This window comes from Callithrix jacchus, chromosome 20 (assembly GCF_049354715.1).
Source record: "Callithrix jacchus isolate 240 chromosome 20, calJac240_pri, whole genome shotgun sequence".
Classification (NCBI taxonomy): Eukaryota; Metazoa; Chordata; class Mammalia; order Primates; family Cebidae; genus Callithrix; species Callithrix jacchus.
The window spans coordinates 2,733,825-2,751,630 of NC_133521.1; positions in this window are offsets into that span (position 1 = coordinate 2,733,825).

A 17,806-nucleotide genomic window follows, 5' to 3' on the forward strand; every position below is an offset into this window, starting at 1 on the left:
ATATTGAGAAATATCTGCTTCTAAAACCAAAACGGAGCTACCTAACAGAACGGTCTTCAATGTGTGCATTCAAATTACGGAGTTAAACTGATGTGTGTTTGCAAGAGTTTCTAAACCCTTTCCGTGAAGAAGTGGAAATCGCATTTTCCCAGCCAAATGCAGGCATTCAAGAAATAGCTGGAAATCTCCGTCTATAAAACAAAAAGAACGTATCTTGCAAACTGCTCTGCTGGGTGTTCGCTCAGCTAAGGGAGTTGAATCCGCCTTCAGAATCAGAGAGTGAGAAGCACGGTTCTTCCAGGAGCTGTGTTTCGTTATTCCCGGGTGAATACCCTTTCTGTGAAGAAGTGGAAAACGCATTTTCCCAGCCAAATGCAGGCATTCAAGAAATAGCTGGAAATCTCCATCTAAAACACAAAAAGAACGTATCTTGCAAACTGCTCTGCTGGGTGTTCGCTCAGCTAAGGGAGTTGAATCCGCCTTCAGAATCAGAGAGTGAGAAGCACGGTTCTTACAGGAGCTCTGTTTCGTTATACCCGGGTGAATGGGTGCAAACGCGATATTGAGAAATATCTGCTTCTAAAACCAAAACGGAGCTACCTAACAGAACGGTCTTCAATGTGTGCATTCAACTTACGGAGTTAAACTGATGTGTGTTTGCAGGAGTTTCTAAACCCTTTCTGTGAAGAAGTGGAAAACGCATTTTTCCAGCCAAATTCAGGCATTCAAGAAATAGCTGGAAATCTCCGTCTAAAACACAAAAAGAACGTATTTTGCAAACTGCTCTGCTGGGTGTTCGCTCAGCTAAGGGATTTGAATCCGCCTTCAGAATCAGAGAGTGAGAAGCACGGTTCTTCCAGGAGCTGTGTTTCGTTATACCCTGGTGAATGGGTGCAAACGCGATATTGAGAAATATCTGCTTCTAAAACTAAATCGGAGCTACCTAACAGAACGGTCTTCAATGTGTGCATTCAACTTACGGAGTTAAACTGATGTTTGTTTGCAGGAGTTTCTAAACCCTTTCTGTGAAGAAGTGGAAAACGCATTTTCCCAGCCAAATGCAGGCATTCAAGAAATAGCTGGAAATCTCCGTCTAAAACACAAAAAGAACGTATCTTGCAAACTGCTCTGCTGGGTGTTCGCTCAGCTAAGGGAGTTGAATCCGCCTTCAGAATCAGAGAGTGAGAAGCACGGTTCTTCCAGGAGCTGTGTTTCGTTATACCCGGGTGAATGGGTGCAAACGCGATATTGAGAAATATCTGCTTCTAAAACCAAAACGGAGCTACCTAACAGAACGGTCTTCAATGTGTGCATTCAACTTACGGAGTGAAACTGATGTGTGTTTGCAGGAGTTTCTAAACCCTTTCTGTGAAGAAGTGGAAAACGCATTTTCCCAGCCAAATGCAGGCATTCAAGAAATAGCTGGAAATCTCCATCTAAAACACAAACAGAACGTATCTTGCAAACTGCTCTGCTGGGTGTTCGCTCAGCTAAGGGAGTTGAATCCGCCTTCAGAATCAGAGAGTGAGAAGCACGGTTCTTCCAGGAGCTGTGTTTCGTTATACCCGGGTGAATACACTTTCTGTGAAGAAGTGGAAAACGCATTTTCCCAGCCAAATGCAGGCATTCAAGAAATAGCTGGAAATCTCCGTCTAAAACACAAAAGAACGTATCTTGCAAACTGCTCTGCTGGGTGTTCGCTCAGCTAAGGGAGTTGAATCCGCCTTAAGAATCAGAGAGTGAGAAGCACTGTTCTTCCAGGAGCTGTGTTTCGTTATACCCGGGTGAATGGGTGCAAACTCGATATTGAGAAATATCTGCCTCTAAAACCAAAACGGAGCTACCTAACAGAACGGTCTTAAATGTGTGCATTCAACTCACGGAGTTAAACTGATGTGTGTTTGCAGGAGTTTCTAAACCCTTTCTGTGAAGAAGTGGAAAACGCATTTTCCCAGCCAAATGCAGCCATTCAAGAAATAGCTGGAAATCTCCGTGTAAAACACAAAAAGAACGTATCTTGCAAACTGCTCTGCTGGGTGTTCGCTCAGCTAAGGTAGTTGAATCCGCCTTCAGAATAAGAGAGTGAGAAGCACGGTTCTTCCAGGAGCTGTGTTTCGTTTTACCCGGGTGAATGGGTGCAAACGCGATATTGAGAAATATCTGCTTCTAAAACCAAAACGGAGCTACCTAATAGAACGGTCTTCAATGTGTGCATTCAACTTACGGAGTTAAACTGATGTGTGTTTGCAGGAGTTCCTAAACCCTTTCTGTGAAGAAGTGGAAAACGCATTTTCCAAGCCAAATGCAGGCATTCAAGAAATAGCTGGAAATCTCCATCTAAAACACAAAAAGAACGTATCTTGCAAACTGCTCTGCTGGGTGTTCGCTCAGCTAAGGGAGTTGAATCCGCCTTCAGAATCAGAGAGTGAGAAGCACGGTTCTTCCAGGAGCTGTTTTTCGTTATACCCGGGTGAATGGGTGCAAACGCGATATTGAGAAATATCTGCTTCTAAAACCAAAAAGGAGCTACCTAACAGAACGGTCTTCAATGTGTGCATTCAACTTACGGAGTTAAACTGATGTGTGTTTGCAGGAGTTTCTAAACCCTTTCTGTGAAGAAGTGGAAAACGCATTTTTCCAGCCAAATTCAGGCATTCAAGAAATAGCTGGAAATCTCCGTCTAAAACACAAAAAGAACGTATCTTGCAAACTGCTCTGCTGGGTGTTCGCTCAGCTAAGGGAGTTGAATCCGCCTTCAGAATCAGAGAGTGAGAAGCACGGTTCTTCCAGGAGCTGTGTTTCGTTATACCCGGGTGAATGGGTGCAAACGCGATATTGAGAAATATCTGCTTCTAAAACCGAAACGTAGCTACCTAACAGAACGGTCTTCAATGTGTGCATTCAACTCACGGAGTTAAACTGATGTGTGTTTGCAGGAGTTTCTAAACCCTGTCTGTGGAGAAGTGGAAAACGCATTTTCCCAGCCAAATGCAGGCATTCAAGAAATAGCTGGAAATCTCCGTCTAAAACACAAAAAGAACGTATCTTGCAAACTGCTCTGCTGGGTGTTCGCTCAGCTAAGGGAGTTGAATCCGCCTTCAGAATAAGAGAGTGAGAAGCACGGTTCTTCCAGGAGCTGTGTTTCGTTATACCCGGGTGAATGGGTGCAAACGCGATATTGAGAAATATCTGCTTCTAAAACCAAAACGGAGCTACCTAACAGAACGGTCTTCAATGTGTGCATTCAACGTACGGAGTGGAACTGATGTGCGTTTGCAGGAGTTTCTAAACCATTTCTGTGAAGAAGTGGAAAACGCATTTTCCCAGCCAAATGCAGGCATTCAAGAAATAGCTGGAAATCTCCGTGTAAAACACAAAAAGAACGTATCTTGCAAACTGCTCTGCTGGGTGTTCGCTCAGCTAAAGGAGTTGAATCCGCCTTCAGAATGAGAGAGTGAGAAGCACGGTTCTTCCAGGAGCTGTGTTTCGTTATACCCGGGTGAATGGGTGCAAACGCGATATTGAGAAATATCTGCTTCTAAAACCAAAACGGACCTACCTAACAGAACGGTCTTCAATGTGTGCATTCAACTTACGGAGTGAAACTGATGTGCGTTTGCAGGAGTTTCTAAACGCTTTCTGTGAAGAAGTGGAAAACGCATTTTCCCAGCCAAATGCAGGCATTCAAGAAATAGCTGGAAATCTCCGTGTAAAACACAAAAAGAACGTATCTTGCAAACTGCTCTGCTGGGTGTTCGCTCAGCTAAGGGAGTTGAATCCGCCTTCAGAATCAGAGAGTGAGAAGCACGGTTCTTCCAGGAGCTGTGTTTCGTTATACCCGGGTGAATGGGTGCAAACGCGATATTGAGAAATATCTGCTTCTAAAACCAAAACGGAGCTACCTAACAGAACGGTCTTCAATGTGTGCATTCAACTTACGGAGTTAAACTGATGTGTGTTTGCAGGAGTTCCTAAACCCTTTCTGTGAAGAAGTGGAAAACGCATTTTCCAAGCCAAATGCAGGCATTCAAGAAATAGCTGGAAATCTCCATCTAAAACACAAAAAGAACGTATCTTGCAAACTGCTCTGCTGGGTGTTCGCTCAGCTAAGGGAGTTGAATCCGCCTTCAGAATCAGAGAGTGAGAAGCACGGTTCTTCCAGGAGCTGTGTTTCGTTATACCCGGGTGAATGGGTGCAAACGCGATATTGAGAAATATCTGCTTCTAAAACCAAAACGGAGCTACCTAACAGAACGGTCTTCAATGTGTGCATTCAACTTACGGAGTGGAACTGATGTGCGTTTGCAGGAGTTTCTAAACCCTTTCTGTGAAGAAGTGGAAAACGCATTTTCCCAGCCAAATGCAGGCATTCAAGAAATAGCTGGAAATCTCCATCTAAAACACAAAAAGAACGTATCTTGCAAACTGCTCTGCTGGGTGTTCGCTCAGCTAAGGGAGTTGAATCCGCCTTCAGAATCAGAGAGTGAGAAGCACGGTTCTTCCAGGAGCTGTGTTTCGTTATACCCGGGTGAATGGGTGCAAACGCGATATTGAGAAATATCTGCTTCTAAAACCAAAACGGAGGTACCTAACAGAACGGTCTTCAATGTGTGCATTCAACTTACGGAGTGAAACTGATGTGCGTTTGCAGGAGTTTCTAAACCATTTCTGTGAAGAAGTGGACAACGCATTTTCCCAGCCAAATGCAGGCATTCAAGAAATAGCTGGAAATCTCCGTGTAAAACACAAAAAGAACGTATCTTGCAAACTGCTCTGCTGGGTGTTCGCTCAGCTAAAGGAGTTGAATCCGCCTTCAGAATCAGAGAGTGAGAAGCACGGTTCTTCCAGGAGCTGTGTTTCGTTATACCCGGGTGAATGGGTGCAAACGCGATATTGAGAAATATCTGCTTCTAAAACCAAAACGGAGCTACCTAACAGAACGGTCTTCAATGTGTGCATTCAACTTACGGAGTGAAACTGATGTGCGTTTGCAGGAGTTTCTAAACGCTTTCTGTGAAGAAGTGGAAAACGCATTTTCCCAGCCAAATGCAGGCATTCAAGAAATAGCTGGAAATCTCCGTGTAAAACACAAAAAGAACGTATCTTGCAAACTGCTCTGCTGGGTGTTCGCTCAGCTAAGGGAGTTGAATCCGCCTTCAGAATCAGAGAGTGAGAAGCACGGTTCTTCCAGGAGCTGTGTTTCGTTATACCCGGGTGAATGGGTGCAAACGCGATATTGAGAAATATCTGCTTCTAAAACCAAAACGGAGCTACCTAACAGAACGGTCTTCAATGTGTGCATTCAACTTACGGAGTTAAACTGATGTGTGTTTGCAGGAGTTCCTAAACCCTTTCTGTGAAGAAGTGGAAAACGCATTTTCCAAGCCAAATGCAGGCATTCAAGTAATAGCTGGAAATCTCCATCTAAAACACAAAAAGAACGTATCTTGCAAACTGCTCTGCTGGGTGTTCGCTCAGCTAAGGGAGTTGAATCCGCCTTCAGAATCAGAGAGTGAGAAGCACGGTTCTTCCAGGAGCTGTGTTTCGTTATACCCGGGTGAATGGGTGCAAACGCGATATTGAGAAATATCTGCTTCTAAAACCAAAACGGAGCTACCTAACAGAACGGTCTTCAATGTGTGCATTCAACTTACGGAGTTAAACTGATGTGTGTTTGCAGGAGTTTCTAAACCCTTTCTGTGAAGAAGTGGAAAACGCATTTTCCCAGCCAAATGCAGGCATTCAAGAAATAGCTGGAAATCTCCATCTAAAACACAAAAGAACGTATCTTGCAAACTGCTCTGCTGGGTGTTCGCTCAGCTAAGGGAGTTGAATCCGCCTTCAGAATCAGAGAGTGAGAAGCACGGTTCTTCCAGGAGCTGTGTTTCGTTATACCCGGGTGAATGGGTGCAAACGCGATATTGAGAAATATCTGCCTCTAAAACCAAAACGGAGCTACCTAACAGAACGGTCTTCAATGTGTGCATTCAACTTACGGAGTTAAACTGATGTGTGTTTGCAGGAGTTTCTAAACCCTTTCTGTGAAGAAGTGGAAAACGCATTTTCCCAGCCAAATGCAGGCATTCAAGAAATAGCTGGAAATCTCCGTCTAAAACACAAAAAGAACGTATCTTGCAAACTGCTCTGCTGGGTGTTCGCTCAGCTAAGGGAGTTGAATCCGCCTTCAGAATCAGAGAGTGAGAAGCACGGTTCTTCCAGGAGCTGTGTTTCGTTATACCCGGGTGAATGGGTGCAAACGCGATATTGAGAAATATCTGCTTCTAAAACCAAAACGGAGCTACCTAACAGAACGGTCTTCAATGTGTGCATTCAACTTACGGAGTAAAACTGATGTGTGTTTGCAGGAGTTCCTAAACCCTTTCTGTGAAAAAGTGGAAAACGCATTTTCCAAGCCAAATGCAGGCATTCAAGAAATAGCTGGAAATCTCCATCTAAAACACAAAAAGAACGTATCTTGCAAACTGCTCTGCTGGGTGTTCGCTCATCTAAGGGAGTTGAATCCGCCTTCAGAATCAGAGAGTGAGAAGCACGGTTCTTCCAGGAGCTGTGTTTCGTTATACCCGGGTGAATGGGTGCAAACGCGATATTGAGAAATATCTGCTTCTAAAACCAAAACGGAGCTACCTAACAGAACGGTCTTCAATGTGTGCATTCAACTTACGGAGTTAAACTGATGTGTGTTTGCAGGAGTTTCTAAACCCTTTCTGTGAAGAAGTGGAAAACGCATTTTCCCAGCCAAATGCAGGCATTCAAGAAATAGCTGGAAATCTCCGTCTAAAACACAAAAAGAACGTATCTTGCAAACTGCTCTGCTGGGTGTTCGCTCAGCTAAGGGAGTTGAATCCGCCTTCAGAATCAGAGAGTGAGAAGCACGGTTCTTCCAGGAGCTGTGTTTCGTTATACCCGGGTGAATGGGTGCAAACGCGATATTGAGAAATATCTGCTTCTAAAACCAAAACGGAGCTACCTAACAGAACGGTCTTCAATGTGTGCATTCAACTTACGGAGTTGAACTGATGTGTGTTTGCAGGAGTTTCTAAACCTTTCTGTGGAGAAGTGGAAAACGCATTTTCCCAGCCAAATGCAGGCATTCAAGAAATAGCTGGAAATCTCCGTCGAAAACACAAAAAGAACGTATCTTGCAAACTGCTCTGCTGGGTGTTCGCTCAGCTAAGGGAGTTGAATCCGCCTTCAGAATCAGAGAGTGAGAAGCACGGTTCTTCCAGGAGCTGTGTTTTGTTATACCCGGGTGAATGGGTGCAAACGCACTATTGAGAAATATCTGCTTCTAAAACCAAAACGGAGCTACCTAACAGAACGGTCTTCACTGTGTGCATTCAACTTACAGAGTTAAACTGATGTGTGTTTGCAGGAGATTCTAAACCCTTTCTGTGAAGAAGTGGAAAACGCATTTTCCCAGCCAAATGCAGGCATTCAAGAAATAGCTGGAAATCTCCGTCTAAAACACAAAAAGAACGTATCTTGCAAACTGCTCTGCTGGGTGTTCGCTCAGCTAAGGGAGTTGAATCCGCCTTCAGAATCAGAGAGTGAGAAGCACGGTTCTTCCAGGAGCTGTGTTTCGTTATACCCGGGTGAATGGGTGCAAACGCGATATTGAGAAATATCTGCTTCTAAAACCAAAACGGAGCTACCTAACAGAACGGTCTTCAATGTGTGCATTCAACTTACGGAGTAAAACTGATGTGTGTTTGCAGGAGTTTCTAAACCCTTTCTGTGAAGAAGTGGAAAACGCACTTTCCCAGCCAAATGCAGGCATTCAAGAAATAGCTGGAAATCTCCGTCTAAAACACAAAAAGAACGTATCTTGCAAACTGCTCTGCTGGGTGTTCGCTCAGCTAAGGGAGTTGAATCCGCCTTCAGAATCAGAGAGTGAGAAGCACGGTTCTTCCAGGAGCTGTGTTTCGTTATACCCGGGTGAATGGGTGCAAACGCGATATTGAGAAATATCTGCTTCTAAAACCAAAACGGAGCTACCTAACAGAACGGTCTTCAATGTGTGCATTCAACTTATGGGGTTGAACTGATGTGTGTTTGCAGGAGTTTCTAAACCTTTCTGTGGAGAAGTGGAAAACGCATTTTCCCAGCCAAATGCAGGCATTCAAGAAATAGCTGGAAATCTCCGTAAAAAAAAACACAAAAAGAACGTATCTTGCAAACTGCTCTGCTGGGTGTGAGCTCAGCTAAGGGAGTTGAATCCGCCTTCAGAATCAGAGAGTGAGAAGCACGGTTCTTCCAGGAGCTGTGTTTCGTTATACCCGGGTGAATGGGTGCAAACGCGATATTGAGAAATATCGACTTCTAAAACCAAAACGGAGCTACCTAACAGAACGGTCTTCAATGTGTGCATTCAACTTACGGAGGTAAACTCATGTGTGTTTGCAGGAGTTTCTAAACCCTTTCTGTGAAGAAGTGGAAAACGCATTTTCCCAGCCAAATGCAGGCATTCAAAAAATAGCTGGAATTCTCCGTCTAAAACACTAAAAGAACATATCTTGCAAACTGCTCTGCTGGGTGTTCGCTCAGCTAAGGAAGTTGAATCCGCCTTCAGAATCAGAGAGTGAGAAGCACGGTTCTTCCAGGAGCTGTGTTTCCTTATACCCGGGTGAATGGGTGCAAACGCGATATTGAGAAATATCTGCTTCTAAAACCAAAACGGAGCTACCTAACAGAACGTTCTTCAATGTGTGCATTCAACTTACGGAGTTGAACTTATGTGTGTTTGCAGGAGTTTCTAAACCCTTTCTGTGGATAAGTGGAAAACGCATTTTCCCAGCCAAATGCAGGCATTCAAGAAATAGTTGGAAATCTCCGTCTAAAACACAAAAGAACGTATCTTGCAAACTGCTCTGCTGGGGTTGGCTCAGCTAAGGGAGTTGAATCCGCTTTCAGAATCAGAGAGTGAGAAGCACGGTTCTTCCAGGAGCTGTGTTTCGTTATACCCGGGTGAATGGGTGCAAACGCGATATTGAGAAATATCTGCTTCTAAAACCAAAACGGAGCTACGTAACAGAACGGTCTTCAATGTGTGCATTCAACTTACGGAGTTGAACTGATGTGTGTTTGCAGGAGTTTCTAAACCCTTTCTGTGGAGAAGTGGAAAACGCATTTTCCCAGCCAAATGCAGGCATTCAAGAAATAGCTGGAAATCTCCGTCTAAAACACAAAAAGAACGTATCTTGCAAACTGCTTTGCTGGGTGTTCGGTCAGCTAAGGGAGTTGAATCCGCCTTCAGAATCAGAGAGTGAGAAGCACGGTTCTTCCAGGAGCTGTGTTTCGTTATACCCGGGTGAATGGGTTCAAACGCGATATTGAGAAATATCTGCTTCTAAAACCAAAACGGAGCTACCTAACAGAACGGTCTTCAATGTGTCCATTCAACTTACGGAGATAAACTGATGTGTGTTTGCAGGAGTTTCTAAACACTTTCTGTTAAGAAGTGGAAAACGCATTTTCCCAGCCAAATGCAGGCATTCAAGAAATAGCTGGAAATCTCCGTCTAAAACACAAAAAGAACGTATCTTGCAAACTGCTCTGCTGGGTGTTCGCTCAGCTAAGGGAGTTGAATCCGCCTTCAGAATCAGAGAGTGAGAAGCACGGTTCTTCCAGGAGCTGTGTTTCGTTATACCCGGGTGAATGGGTGCAAACGCGATATTGAGAAATATCTGCTTCTAAAACCAAAACGGGGCTATTTAACAGAACGGTCTTCAATGTGTGCATTCAACTTACGGAGTTGAACTGATGTGTGTTTGCAGGAGTTTCTAAACCCTTTCTGTGGAGAAGTGGAAAACGCATTTTCCCAGCCAAATGCAGGCATTCAAGAAATAGCTGGAAATCTCCGTCTAAAACACAAAAAGAACGTATCTTGCAAACTGCTCTGCTGGGTGTTCGCTCAGCTAAGGGAGTTGAATCCGCCTTCAGAATCAGAGAGTGAGAAGCACGGTTCTTCCAGGAGCTGTGTTTCGTTATACCCGGGTGAATGGGTGCAAACGCGATATTGAGAAATATCTGCTTCTAAAACCAAAACGGAGCTACCTAACAGAACGGTCTTCAATGTGTGCATTCAACTTACGAAGTGAAACTGATGTGTGTTTGCAGGAGTTTCTAAACCCTTTCTGTGAAGAAGTGGAAAACGCATTTTCCCAGCCAAATGCAGGCATTCAAGAAATAGCTGGAAATCTCCGTCTAATACACAAAAAGAACGTATCTTGCAAACTGCTCTGCTGGGTGTTCGCTCAGCTAAGGGAGTTGAATCCGCCTTCAGAATCAGAGAGTGAGAAGCACGGTTCTTCCAGGAGCTGTGTTTCGTTATACCCGGGTGAATGGGTGCAAACGCGATATTGAGAAATATCGACTTCTAAAACCAAAACGGAGCTACCTAACAGAACGGTCTTCAATGTGTGCATTCAACTTACGGAGTTAAACTGATGTGTGTTTGCAGGAGTTTCTAAATTCTTTCTGTGAAGAAGTGGAAAACGCATCTTCCCAGCCAAATGCAGGCATTCAAGAAATAGCTGGAAATCTCCGTAAAAAAAACACAAAAAGAACGTATCTTGCAAACTGCTCTGCTGGGTGTTCGCTCAGCTAAGGGAGTTGAATCCGCCTTCAGAATCAGAGAGTGAGAAGCACGGTTCTTCCAGGAGCTGTGTTTCGTTATACCCGGGTGAATGGGTGCAAACGCGATATTGAGAAATATCTGCTTCTAAAACCAAAACGGAGCTACCTAACAGAACGGTCTTCAATGTGTGCATTCAACTTACGGAGGTAAACTCATGTGTGTTTGAAGGAGTTTCTAAACCCTTTCTGTGAAGAAGTGGAAAACGCATTTTCCCAGCCAAATGCAGGCATTCAAGAAATAGCTGGAAATCTCCGTCTGAAAAACACAAAAAGAACGTATTCTGCAAACTGCTCTGCTGGGTGTTCGCTCAGCTAAGGAAGTTGAATCCACCTTCAGAATCAGAGAGTGAGAAGCACGGTTCTTTCAGGAGCTGTGTTTCTTTATACCCGGGTGAATGGGTTCAAACGCGATATTGAGAAATATCTGCTTCTAAAACCAAAACGGAGCTACCTAACAGAACGGTCTTCAAAGTGTGCATTCAACTTACGGAGTTAAACTGATGTGTGTTTGCAGGAGTTTCTAAACCCTTTCTGTGGAGAAGTGGAAAACGCATTGTCCCAGCCAAATGCAGGCATTCAAGAAATAGCTGGAAATCTCCGTCTAGAACACAAAAAGAACGTATCTTGCAAACTGCTCTGCTGGGTGTTCGCTCAGCTAAGGGAGTTGAATTCGCCTTCAGAATCAGAGAGTGAGTAGCACGGTTCTTCCAGGAGCTGTGTTTCATTATACCGGGGTGAATGGGTGCAAACGCGATATTGAGAAATATCTGCTTCTAAAACCAAAACGGAGCTACCTAACAGAACGGTCTTCAATGTGTGCATTCAACTTACGGAGTTGAACTGATGTATGTTTGCAGGAGTTTCTAAACCTTTCTGTGGAGAAGTGGAAAACGCATTTTCCCAGCCAAATGCAGGCATTCAAGAAATAGCTGGAAATCTCCCTCTAAAACACAAAAAGAACGTATCTTGCAAACTGCTCTGCTGGGTCTTCGCTCAGCTAAGGGAGTTGAATCCGCCTTCAGAATCAGAGAGTGAGAAGCACGGTTCTTCCAGGAGCTGTGTTTCGTTATACCCGGGTGAATGGGTGCAAACGCGATATTGAGAAATATCTGCTTCTAAAACCAAAACGGAGCTACGTAACAGAACGGTCTTCAATGTGTGCATTCAACTTACGGAGTTGAACTGATGTGTGTTTGCAGGAGTTTCTAAACCCTTTCTGTGGAGAAGTGGAAAACGCATTTTCCCAGCCAAATGCAGGCATTCAAGAAATAGCTGGAAATCTCCGTCTAAAACACAAAAAGAACGTATCTTGCAAACTGCTCTGCTGGGTGTTCGCTCAGCTAAGGGAGTTGAATCCGCTTTCAGAATCAGAGAGTGAGAAGCACGGTTCTTCCAGGAGCTGTGTTTCGTTATACCCGGGTGAATGGGTTCAAACCCGATATTGAGAAATATCTGCTTCTAAAACCAAAACGGAGCTACCTAACAGAACGGTCTTCAATGTGTCCATTCAACTTACGGAGATAAACTGATGTGTGTTTGCAGGAGTTTCTAAACCCTTTCTGTGAAGAAGTGGAAAACGCATTTTCCCAGCCAAATGCAGGCATTCAAGAAATAGCTGGAAATCTCCGTCTAAAACACAAAAAGAACGTATCTTGCAAACTGCTCTGCTGGGTGTTCGCTCAGCTAAGGGAGTTGAATCCGCCTTCAGAATCAGAGAGTGAGAAGCACGGTTCTTCCAGGAGCTGTGTTTCGTTATACCCGGGTGAATGGGTGCAAACGCGATATTGAGAAATATCTGCTTCTAAAACCAAAACGGGGCTACCTAACAGAACGGTCTTCAATGTGTGCATTCAACTTACGGAGTTGAACTGATGTGTGTTTGCAGGAGTTTCTAAACCCTTTCTGTGGAGAAGTGGAAAACGCATTTTCCCAGCCAAATGCAGGCATTCAAGAAATAGCTGGAAATCTCCGTCTAAAACACAAAAAGAACGTATCTTCCAAACTGCTCTGCTGGGTGTTCGCTCAGCTAAGGGAGTTGAATCCGCCTTCAGAATCAGAGAGTGAGAAGCACGGTTCTTCCAGGAGCTGTGTTTCGTTATACCCGGGTGAATGGGTGCAAACGCGATATTGAGAAATATCTGCTTCTAAAACCAAAACGGAGCTACCTAACAGAACGGTCTTCAATGTGTGCATTCAACTTACAGAGTTAAACTGATGTGTGTTTGCAGGAGTTTCTAAACCCTTTCTGTGATGAAGTGGAAAACGCATTTTCCCAGCCAAATGCAGGCATTCAAGAAATAGCTGGAAATCTCCGTCTAAAACACAAAAAGAACGTATCTTGCAAACTGCTCTGCTGGGTGTTCGCTCAGCTAAGGGAGTTGAATCCGCCTTCAGAATCAGAGAGTGAGAAGCACGGTTCTTCCAGGAGCTGTGTTTCGTTATACCCGGGTGAATGGGTGCAAACGCGATATTGAGAAATATCTGCTTCTAAAACCAAAACGGAGCTACCTAACAGAACGGTCTTCAATGTGTGCATTCAACTTATGGAGTTGAACTGATGTGTGTTTGCAGGAGTTTCTAAACCCTTTCTGTGGAGAAGTGGAAAACGCATTTTCCCAGCCAAATGCAGGCATTCAATAAATAGCTGGAAATCTCCGTCTAAAACACAAAAAGAACGTATCTTGCAAACTGCTCTACTGGGTGTTCGCTCAGCGAAGTTAGTTGAATCCGCCTCCAGGATCAGAGAGTGAGAAGCACGGTTCTTTCAGGAGCTGTGTTTCGTTATACCCGGGTGAATGGGTGCAAACGCGATATTGAGAAATATCTGATTCTAAAACCAAAACGGAGCTACCTAACAGAACGGTCTTCAATGTGTGCATTCAACTTACGGAGGTAAACTTATATGTGTTTGCAGGAGTTTCTAAACCCGTTCTGTGAAGAAGTGGAAAACGCATTTTCCCAGCCAAATGCAGGCATTCAAGAAATAGCTGGAAATCTCCGTCTAAAACACAAAAAGAACGTATCTTGCAAACTGCTATGCTGGGTGTTCGCTCAGCTAAGGGAGTTGAATCCGCCTTCAGAATCAGAGAGTGAGAAGCACGGTTCTTCCAGGAGCTGTGTTTCGTTATACCCGGGTGAATGGGTGCAAACGCGATATTGAGAAATATCTGCTTCTAAAACCAAAACGGAGCTACCTAACAGAACGGTCTTCAATGTGTGCATTCAACTTACGGAGGTGAACTGATGTGTGTTTGCAGGAGTTTCTAAACCCGTTCTGTGAAACAGTGGAAAACGCATTTTCCCAGCCAAATGCAGGCATTCAAGAAATAGCTGGAAATCTCCGTCTAAAACACAAAAAGAACGTATCTTGCAAACTGCTCTGCTGGGTGTTCGCTCAGCTAAGGGAGTTGAATCCGCCTTCAGAATAAGAGAGTGAGAAGCACGGTTCTTCCAGGAGCTGTGTTTCGTTATACCCGGGTGAATGGGTGCAAACGCGCTATTGAGAAATATCTGCTTCTAAAACCAAAACGGAGCTACCTAACAGAACGGTCTTCAATGTGTGCATTCTACTTACGGAGTTAAACTGATGTGTGTTTGCAGGAGTTTCTAAACCCTTTCTGTGAAGAAGTGGAAAACGCATTTTCCCAGCCAAATGCAGGCATTCAAGAAATAGCTGGAAATCTCCGTCTAAAACACAAAAAGAACGTATCTTGCAAACTGCTCTGCTGGGTGTTCTCTCAGCTAAGGGAGTTGAATCCGCCTTCAGAATCAGAGAGTGAGAAGCACGGTTTTTCCAGGAGCTGTGTTTCGTTATACCCGGGTGAATGGGTGCAAACGCGATATTGAGAAATATCTGCTTCTAAAACCAAAACGGAGCTACCTAACAGAACGGTCTTCAATGTGTGCATTCAACTTACGGAGTTGAACTGATGTGTGTTTGCAGGAGTTTCTAAACCTTTCTGTGGAGAAGTGGAAAACGCATTTTCCCAGCCAAATGCAGGCATTCAAGAAATAGCTGGAAATCTCCGTCTAAAACACAAAAAGAACGTATCTTGCAAACTGCTCTGCTGGGTGTTCGCTCAGCTAAGGAAGTTGAATCCGCCTTCAAAATCAGAGAGTGAGAAGCACGGTTCTTCCAGGAGCTGTGTTTCGTTATACCCGGGTGAATGGGTGCAAACGCGATATTGAGAAATATCTGCTTCTAAAACCAAAACGGAGCTACCTAACAGAACGGTCTTCAATGTGTGCATTCAACTTACGGAGTAAAACTGATGTGTGTTTGCAGGAGTTTCTAAACCCTTTCTGTGAAGAAGTGGAAAACGCATTTTCCCAGCCAAATGCAGGCATTCAAAAAATAGCTGGAAATCTCCGCCTAAAACACTAAAAGAACATATCTTGCAAACTGCTCTGCTGGGTGTTCGCTCAGCTAAGGAAGTTGAATCCGCCTTCAGAATCAGAGAGTGAGAAGCACGGTTCTTCCAGGAGCTGTGTTTCGTAATACCCGGGTGAATGGGTGCAAACGCGATATTGAGAAATATCTGCTTCTAAAACCAAAACGGAGCTACCTAACAGAACGGTCTTCAATGTGTGCATTCAACTTACGGAGTTGAACTGATGTGTGTTTGCAGGAGTTTCTAAACCCTTTCTGTGGAGAAGTGGAAAACGCATTTTCCCAGCCAAATGCAGGCATTCAAGAAATAGCTGGAAATCTCCGTCTAAAACACAAAAGAACGTATCTTGCAAACTGCTCTGCTGGGTGTTCGCTCAGCTAAGGGAGTTGAATCCGCCTCCAGAATCAGAGAGTGAGAAGCACGGTTCTTCCAGGAGCTGTGTTTCGTTATACCCAAGTGAATGGGTGCAAACGCGATATTGAAAAATATCTGCTTCTAAAACCAAAACGGAGCTACCTAACAGAACGGTCCTCAATATGTGCATTCAACTTACGGAGGTAAACTGATGTGTGTTTGCAGGAGTTTCTAAACCCGTTCTGTGAAGAAGTGGAAAACGCATTTTCCCAGCCAAATGCAGGCATTCAAGAAAAAGCTGGAAATCTCCGTCTAAAACACAAAAAGAACGTATCTTGCAAACTGCTCTGCTGGGTGTTCGCTCAGCTAAGGGAGTTGAATCCGCCGTCAGAATCAGAGAGTGAGAAGCACGGTTCTTCCAGAAGCTGTGTTGCGTTATACCCGGGTATATGGGTGCAAACGCGATATTGAGAAATATCTGCTTCTAAAACCAAAACAGAGCTACCTAACAGAACGGCCTTCAATGTGTGCATTCAACTTACGGAGTTATACTGATGTGTGTTTGCAGGAGTTTCTAAACCCTTTCTGTGAAGAAGTGGAAAACGCATTTTCCCAGCCAAATGCAGGCATTCAAGAAATAGCTGGAAATCTCCGTCTAAAACACAAAAAGAACGTATCTTGCAAACTGCTCTGCTGGGTGTTCGCTCAGCTAAGGGAGTTTATTCCGCCTTCAGAATCAGAGAGTGAGAAGCATGGTTCTTCCAGGAGCTGTCTTTCGTTATACCCGGGTGAATGGGTGCAAACGCGATATTGAGAAATATCTGCTTCTAAGACCAAAACGGAGCTACCTAACAGAACGGTCTTCAATGTGTGCATTCAACTTACGGAGTTAAACTGATGTGTGTTTGCAGGAGTTTCTAAACCCTTTCTGTGAAGAAGTGGAGAACGCATTTTCCCAGCCAAATGCAGGCATTCAAGAAATAGCTGGAAATCTCCGTCTAAAACACAAAAAGAACGTATCTTGCAAACTGCTCTGCTGGGTGTTCGCTCAGCTAAGGGAGTTGAATCCGCCTCCAGAATCAGAGAGTGAGAAGCACGGTTCTTCCAGGAGCTGTGTTTCGTTATACCCGGGTGAATGGGTGCAAACGCGATATTGAGAAATATCTGCTTCTAAAACCAAAACGGAGCTACCTAACAGAACGGTCTTCAATGTGTGCATTCAACTTACTGAGTTAAACTGATGTGTTTTTGCAGGAATTTCCAAACCATTTCTGTGAAGAAGTGGAAAACGCATTTTTCCAGCCAAATGCAGGCATTCAAGAAAAAGCTGGAAATCTCCGTCTAAAACACAAAAAGAACGTATCTTGCAAACTGCTCTGCTGGGTGTTCGCTCAGCTAAGGGAGTTGAATCCGCCTTCAGAATCAGAGAGTGAGAAGCACGGTTCTTCCAGGAGCTGTGTTTCGTTATACCCGGGTGAATGGGTGCAAACGCGCTATTGAGAAATATCTGCTTCTAAAACCAAAACGGAGCTACCTAACAGAACGGTCTTCAATGTGTGCATTCTACTTACGGAGTTAAACTGATGTGTGTTTGCAGGAGTTTCTAAACCCTTTCTGTGAAGAAGTGGAAAACGCATTTTCCCAGCCAAATGCAGGCATTCAAGAAATAGCTGGAAATCTCCGTCTAAAACACAAAAAGAACGTATCTTGCAAACTGCTCTGCTGGGTGTTCTCTCAGCTAAGGGAGTTGAATCCGCCTTCAGAATCAGAGAGTGAGAAGCACGGTTTTTCCAGGAGCTGTGTTTCGTTATACCCGGGTGAATGGGTGCAAACGCGATATTGAGAAATATCTGCTTCTAAAACCAAAACGGAGCTACCTAACAGAACGGTCTTCAATGTGTGCATTCAACTTACGGAGTTGAACTGATGTGTGTTTGCAGGAGTTTCTAAACCTTTCTGTGGAGAAGTGGAAAACGCATTTTCCCAGCCAAATGCAGGCATTCAAGAAATAGCTGGAAATCTCCGTCTAAAACACAAAAAGAACGTATCTTGCAAACTGCTCTGCTGGGTGTTCGCTCAGCTAAGGAAGTTGAATCCGCCTTCAAAATCAGAGAGTGAGAAGCACGGTTCTTCCAGGAGCTGTGTTTCGTTATACCCGGGTGAATGGGTGCAAACGCGATATTGAGAAATATCTGCTTCTAAAACCAAAACGGAGCTACCTAACAGAACGGTCTTCAATGTGTGCATTCAACTTACGGAGTAAAACTGATGTGTGTTTGCAGGAGTTTCTAAACCCTTTCTGTGAAGAAGTGGAAAACGCATTTTCCCAGCCAAATGCAGGCATTCAAAAAATAGCTGGAAATCTCCGCCTAAAACACTAAAAGAACATATCTTGCAAACTGCTC